General features: G+C 44.4%; 1 pseudogene; it reads left to right on the top strand.

Annotated features, from left to right (window-relative positions):
- The first annotated feature begins 1,335 nt into the window (after nucleotides 1–1,335).
- On the top strand, nucleotides 1,336–2,205 carry LOC129858832 (leucine-rich repeat-containing protein 30-like; annotated as a pseudogene).
- Nucleotides 2,206–8,168: the final 5,963 nt, after the last annotated feature.

The following is an 8,168-nucleotide window of genomic DNA, read 5'->3' as shown; positions in this document are numbered from 1 at the left end:
CAATTCTACAGACCCATCACAAATGTGCAAATGAAATTAGCATTGAAAAAGCCAATGGAAATTGAATTATTGGTGCAAACAAGTGTGTTAATATTTATTTAACCTTTATTTAACTAGACAAGTCAGTTAAGAACAAATTCTTATTTACAATGACGACCAGCCCCGGGCCAAACCCGGACAACGCTGGGCCAATTGTGCGCTGCCCTATGGGACTCCCAATCACATCCGGATGTGATACAGCCTGGATTTGAACCAGGGACTGTAGTGACGCCTCTGTGCCTTTGACTGCTGTGCCACTCGGGAGCCAAAGGAAATTGGTATTGTTATTTTGGGTATTTTATTTAATTAGTCCACTATTGATACATTCCCAAAATCTTTCAAAGAAAATAAATGTCTACAAAGAAAGTCCTCTACCGTCTCCAACCCTGTTGGGATACCGGACACCCCCGCAGCGGGGGGCCCACGAGCTCTGGGGGCCAATGCGCCTGTCTGACATCGATGTCTATACATTTTTTATTTTATAAATCATTTTGACAGTAACTCTCCAAAAAGTCATTTATAAACCTTTTTAATTTCCACATACTAGGAAGCTAAGTATTTAGCTCTTGGGAATCAAAAATGTGAAACAAAAAAAAAATTGACTAATTGAATTGATTGAAATTAAGGGCATATCGGTGAACAAATGCTGTGGTCAAGGCTACGACGGCGCCAGTGCAACGGGTGGACCTTACTCAAGTGTTCAAAGGTACATATCAGACTGAGAGCCTAATGCTTCTTAGGTACTTCTTTTTTAGTTTTAGTTACAGGGATGGTTAGCTGTGTAAATAAAATTACTTTGGGCAAAAATGGCATCCTCGCACCCTCTGCGCAATTAAGGTTAGTTATCGCCCGGGCCGGAGTGCTGAAATGAGGCAGCTAAAGGGGGTGGATGATATGGGGGCGCGGGGCGGGAGGCTAGGGGTGAAACTTAGTGTGGCTGTGGTGGTGGTGCTGCCCAGTCAGTGTGGGCTAGCGGTTGGTTTCAGCCACCTGCTCCTTCTCTTGTCAGCACACTCCTCCTCAGATCCTCAGAGCTGTCCCCTGGACAAATACACACATTTTTACTGCTCTGCTACACTCCACTACACTTGGCCAGCACTTACAGAGTGGATATACAGCGACATTTATTATCCAAAAGTGAGAATGTCCACAGTCTATGCTGACTGTCCCAGCTCTGCCCAAAGCTGCTTAGCTGCCAAACCTACTGGTCTAGGTGGTTCTGTAGCTAAGGCTTCCGGGTAATGCTCTTGGACATCTTGTTGTCTAGACATTGGGAATCCTGCTGAAGAAGCATCAATGGGAGCCAAGCAGTCCAAGGAGGAGGAGATGAAGAGGCAGGTGAGGAAGAGTGCCGGACGTGAGGACAGCTTGACGTCAGCGGAGCGGATCCGCAACCACACATACAAACAGTGGGACTGCAGCATGCTGAGCCTGGCCCGCTGCGGCCTCAATGAACCCCCAGAGGAACTGTGGGATGTGACGGAGCTTGAGAAGCTCAATCTGTCGTTGAACTGCCAACGGGCTCTGCCCCCGCCCTTAGCATCCTCAGCAACCTGGTGGTCCTCAACCTGTGGGGGAACCAGCTGACCAGTCTACCCTCGGAGATCGGCCAACTCAGGCACCTCCGTGTCCTGTTCTGCTACCGCAACCGACTGACCGAGGTCCCAGAGGAGCTGGGAAACTGCACTAGGCTGGAGGTCCTCAGCCTGACAAACAACCAGATATCTGGCCTCCCCGCTTCCTTCACCAGCCTGACCTGCTTGCGCTAACTCATCCTCAGCCACAACAAAAGTGTTCACATCCCCGTCTGCATCTACACCATGAAGAGTCTGGTGTTCCTCCACCTGGCCTGCAACAGGCTGGAGTGCATCGCCGAGAGCATTGCGGCGCTGGTGAAGCTCAAGACCCTCATCGTGGAGGGGAACGAGATCCACTCGCTCCCCAACATGATCTGCTGCCTGACGCGCTTGGAGCTTCTCAACGTGGACTTCAACGACATCCAGAATGTGCCCCAGGAGATGCACCAGCTCAGCAGGCTGGAGAAGCTGGCCTGCCACCCCTTGGATAAGGGGCTCCACATCATGCAAAAACCCCTTGCAGGAGCAAATCAAAGAAGTGCTGGAAGGAGGCCTCACCGCCCTGTTTAATTATCTGAAATCTAATTAAGACTGTTCCACAGAAGGACGGAAAATTCCTGGTCTTAATCCGTGAGCATTTCATCTGGGGACGCACTCTTGGTCTCCATAAGGGAACTAATGTACTTCCATTGTTGTTGCTCATGAGTAGGATACGATTTTGGAGTGATCCTCAACATGCATGAGAAAAGGATGAGAAAAAGCTTAGATTGCTATATTTTAACTTTCTGTAGATAACAAGACGATGCAAAACACTCTGCAACTGTGATTATGCTAAAATGAGTAGGCTACTAAATAAATGACTGTAGTCCTGATTCTAAGGGTGCTTATGTAGAGTTCTACCTAGCAACTCTATTTGCATAAATTGGGACATGTTATCCTTATAAACTCCTTAAAGCAACTTACAAGTGAGTGAAAGGCTCAGTGGGGCTAAACACATTGTATTGAAATAGACTTGGACTGTTGGGAGGCCGGGTTAGAGGAAATAGCTTAACGTGTAGCGGAGCTCTGACGTCAGATTCCTCACACTCTCTACCAGAGGAGTCCAGAGACGGGAAGAGGCCATGTTTCAGGTCCCGAGTGAGAACACCTAACAAAGCCAGGGGCTGTTTGTTCTTAACAAGCATTGGATTTCTCCCTCATTTGTTTTGTCTTGCTGTTGGGGGAGCGAGCCTGGGCATTTCTCTGACCTGCTGCATATAACTTGCTGATCCCGGGTTGACCTCCACTCCCCCAGCCTCTCGTTTAGCTATCTAAACTATCCTTCCAGGATCAAGATCGGGATGCTTCCATTACATCAACAAAAAGGTCAGCCTTGAGCCCAGCCGTGTTCGCTGTTGTAGTTACCGACAACTTCGTTTAAGAGCTACAAGCAAAATGCTGTTGCCAGGCTCCAACCCCAGCCAGCTTGAAGGATCACATGCTATACTGCACACAGTCAATGGACCTACAGTCTTATCGTGGCTATTGGATTGACATTTGGATTGGAGTAGCATTTATGTTTTTTAATGTAGCACCTCATTGCACTTGAAGGTAGCATTTACAAAACCAACCCAATTATGTGTTATTTGCTGCCTGACTGTAAAGTAAGCTATTTTAAAATGTAGTCTTATTGCCTAGGATTGTCTTTTAGTGTGGTTTGAGCGGCAAATTACTATTTTATCTACCTGTTCTTATATAAACTGAGGTGTAAATAAACACTAGATATTTATTCTCGAAAACACTTTGCCTCAAATATTTATGTGAACTCAGAAATCTCAAACAACACCAAATGGTTTAAGTAAAAGTGAATGTGTGTTTTAGAAACTTTGTATCAACATCATAGACATTCAACCTGTACTATTCGTGACTGCATCTCAGATAATCCATATAAAGACATCACACAGTGTATTTGTCACTTGCAGTAAATTGTAACTTGTGTGATATAAACATTAACATTCTGATACATATAAAGAATGTCATAGGAAAGCTTGTAAAAGTCCTTTCCCTGAGATGTACTATTCATAATAACTATGTGGCTTGGGCAGTGAGGTGAGCCACTATGATTGCTGCAGGGTGGTACATTGAGTTACAGTGACCTCTGCTGACATGGCTCGTCTTGTGCGGTTGTTTGTTTTGAATGCAATTTAGATTTGGACACGAGTAAGGATTTTCTGTCAACCCGAATGACACCTCTACAACACTTATCAAACATTAAAAGCTAATCTTCATCGAGCAGTGGCCATTAATCTCAATTGCACACAGATAGAAAGAAAAGTTTGTCAAAGTTTTAATGCTATCCACCTTCACTCAAACGCAGAGTTCTAGTGTTCCATTTGGCTAGTAAATCAGACTTGGCTCACCAAAGCCTGTTGCGTCCGCTGCAAACGAGACCCAGACCTCTCAATTACCATATACACACGCTTCTCCAAAAACAGGGACGTCTTCAGGTTGAGGTAATGAGTGATTGATGAGCACTGTGTTTTGCCAAGACCTACAGGAGTGTGGTCTCCTGTTGGAATGGGCTCGACCTGTATGGTTTTTCTGGTACTAAAAACACACACAGATACTTTTACAGCAGACTAGACTTGGCAGACTCTCTCGCTATCCCTCTCAGACACATGCGTACACACACAACATTGAAAACAAATATAGACACCTACACTTAGGGTTTGGCCGACAAATGACAGAAATACCTTTCACTGGTAACCATGGATGAATGGTCCAGCAGCAGAAAGAAGTACATGTGTGTGTGCTCGTGTTTGTGTGTTAGCAGGTATTGTGTCAGTGTTGTTTTCTTGCTGGAAAGACAACTTCATCAGTGTTCGATATTAGTCCCTGAAACTTTCCTCCTAAACCAATTTTTTTCCCATAATCCCCTCTGTCTTTAGTCAATAATATCTGGCTGGACAATCTGTGGCCTTCACCACCCCTGTTGCCACTGTTACACATACAGCTACAGTATCAAACATTGGAGACAAGTCCAAACACATCCGCTAGTGTACTGAACTGGATGATCTTCATGCAATGGGATGTGTTGGATGAAAACTCTCACAACCTCCAAACACCTTTCCGACACCCTCTCTGCTCTCTAAAGAAAAGCAAAGAGTGAATTAGACAGTGTGTGGTACAAGCTCGGACAAATGTACATTCCTCTCTGTCTCCTCCTCTCCGCCTCCTCAGGCCTTGTGTCATCCAGCCTCTGAGCGAATAATGAATGGGTTCCATTGTGTTCCGGCTCTTATCTAGGGGTTTTTCGCAAGGTTAAATGGACAGTCCCATCCCAGCCCGGGTGATTGCAGCACACTCAAGTCCTTCTTGTAGGGCAGCACACTTTGTCCTGCTCCCTCCTCGGTAGCCTGCATCTGTGTCCTAGCTTTTCCCCTGGGATGTGGCTCATGTTGTTTCCAGGAAGAGGGGTGGGGTTGTGGGGTGAGAGAGGGGGGAGCAGGGGGGCAGTTATCTGTGTTCTCTCCCTGGGTGAAGAGAGAAAGATGCTCCTGGCTCCCTATCTTTCGTCCATCTCTCTTCCTTGTTCCCTTTCTCCTGTTCTCTCAGGCCACTGATTAAACCACTTTATCTTGGTCACCCTGTGTTCCGTTGTCCTGAAGGAGCAGACCTGTTTAGTGTTGAGGTAACCCCTCCTCTCGTCCTTCTTTCACTCTCTCTCTTTCTTCCAGCTCATTCCATGCTTTGTGTCCAGTTCTAATGCCATGCCAGCACCCATTTATTATTCTATTTAGGACTATTAGAAGTCTAACGTTACTATGCAGTAGAGAGACTGCATGCTTGAGTTGGTTTAATGTCTGGTTTGGGTTATCAAAACGCCATAACATAAACGCTTCAACACTCAGTGTTAATTGAATTTTGTGATGTATACCTTAATTTATTTATCCACGTTTTCCTGGATACAGCATCTCAGCAAGTTTTAATTTGCTGGAGACAATTCCAAATCATTGGAAACATCTTTTATTGTCAAGATATCTCATTAAAGGGTATCCCTCTCATCCTTTACTTTAGCTGGCTATGTGTCTTGCATATAAATGAATCCCATCACAGCAGACTAAGTGACACAAAATGTGAGAACTACGCACCCTTGTGGTAGAGTTTCATATGGACAAAATTCACTCAATTAGGTTGCCATGGAGAACCCAGAACATTTCAAACATTGCCCTAACAAATCAGCACCCTTGTCCATCCCCTGAAATATTGGAGCCATTATCAGTTCACACAGACACAGGCCCACAAACACGTGTCGATGTGTCTATAACAACTCAATCCTATCCATGTACAGTATCTCCTTTCAGAAGTTTTCAATCATCAAGACATGTTGTAATCTTTCTGCTATGGCGAGAGTCTAATTTATTTATTTTGTCTTGTCTGCATATTTTCTGCAACCCACTGCTGGCAAGCTAAGCAGGGTTGCTCCTGGTCAGTATCTGGATGGGGGACCATATGCTGCTGGAAGTGGTGTTGGAGGGCCAATAGGAGGAACTCTTTACTCAGGTCTAAAAGAAATATCCTAATACCTCATGGCAGTGAATGGAGACACTGCCCTGTGTAGGGTGCTGCCTTTTAGATGGGGCCTTAAACGGGTGTCCTTACTCTGTGGTCACTAAAGATCCCATGGCACTTATTATAAGAGTAGGGGTGTTAAGCTTGGTGTCCTGGCTAAATTCCCAGTCTGGTCTTTGTACTGTACCATCAGGGCCACCTAATCATCCCCAGTTTACAATTGGCTCTTCATCTCTCCTGTAACTATTCCCCAGGTTGTTGCTGTAAATGAGAATGTGTTCTCAGTCAACTTACCTGGTAAAGTAAGGTAAAAAAAAGTACACACTAACTTGCATGGAAAGAGTATAAGCAAAACAGACACTAATCCTAGTGGGATGATATCTCTTTCAGGAATCGTATCTGTTTTTTCTGAAACTCACATTCAGCTGGCTGGACACCCTGACATTTTCTTTGGTCAATGTATAACTATGCCATTGTGAGCAATTCACTTAGCAGGAAATGCATCGCTTATTTGGTTTTGGTCGCACACGATGAGCTGTGAATCCTATGTGGTAGATAGTCAGATGATGGTGGCATACAAAAGAGAGCAAGAAAATGTCAGTGGCAGGGGCTGAGGATTTCACAGGACAGTCAGGTGACAGCACCAACATCAGCACCATCATTGGGTTCATTATGCACCAAATGGAAGAAAACGGACTGAAACAAGAGGGAGGGACTACCTACCTGCATTTGTCCAATAAGAAATGTTCATCTTAATGTTCTCTGGCAAAATGTTTAAAAACATTTTATGTTGCATGCCCTAATGAAGACGATCCAGGGTCGTGTTCAGTATCGCACACAGCAGCAAAATGTTTTACAAAATTATTTTAAATCTGTGTTCTTATTGGGCAAGATCGGGTGATAACTCCCCTTTTCACTCAGTTTTAAAAAAAATGTCCCACCTGCTGAACAAGACCTCAAGGAATCTGGAGGCCTAACAACCCTGTATAGGTCCTGAGATTATCACCATGAACAACATCATTTGTCTCACTGTGGTTTTACATGATAAGGAAGCACTGTTATGTCACCTTGACATTCAGATATTGTACCTTGACGGTTAGTTATCCACTGTATCCATACATTTTACAGATATCAGTGTAGGAATCCATAGTGATGAAATTGTCTGAAAATTGTCTCACCTTTTTGCTCGTCATTGTCATTAACAATTTCATGTTGTGTATGTCCTGAGCTCAATCTCATTATCCCTCACTTTTATCAGGAGGACATTTTAGTATTGATTTCCTCATCCAGAGTACGTAATTACATATGAAAATGTCACGGCATTATGCCCCTGAACAATTGTGAAGCAGGCGACTGGGATGACTAGGGTTTAAGCTGAGATAAGGTGAGGATGAGCAAGTCTGCTAATCAGTCTCTGCCTTCCTTCCTGCCTGCCTGGCCAGAAAATGAACTCAAGGACAAAACTGCATCACTGAGCAGTTAAAAATGAAGAAGAAGGATGCATTTAGAAGGGATTCAAACAGGGTTCTTCAGTTGCTCTACAGCAGGGGTGTCAAACTCATTCCACTGAAATGTGTCTGCAGGTTTTTTGGTTTTTCCTTTCAATTAAGACCTAGACAATCAGGTGAGAGGAGTTCCTTACTATACTGAACAAAAATATAAAACGCAATATGTAGTGTTGGTCCCATGTTTCATGAGTTGAAATAAAAGATCCCAGAAATGTTCCATCCGCACAAAAAGCTTATTTGTCTCAAATTTTGTGCACAAATTTGTTTACATCCCTGCTAGTGAGCATTTCTCCTTTGCCAAGATAATCCATCCACCTGACAGGTTTTGGCCTATCAAGAAGCTGATTAAACAGCATGATCATTACACAGGTTCACCTTGTGCTGGGGACAATAACATGCCACTCTAAAATGTGCAGTTCTGTCACACAGCACAATGCCACAGATGTCTCAAGTTTTGAGGGAGCGTGCAATTGGCAGGAATGTCCACCAGAAC

This window comes from Salvelinus fontinalis, chromosome 7 (assembly GCF_029448725.1).
Source record: "Salvelinus fontinalis isolate EN_2023a chromosome 7, ASM2944872v1, whole genome shotgun sequence".
Classification (NCBI taxonomy): Eukaryota; Metazoa; Chordata; class Actinopteri; order Salmoniformes; family Salmonidae; genus Salvelinus; species Salvelinus fontinalis.
This window is presented reverse-complemented; position numbering and strand designations above follow the sequence as displayed.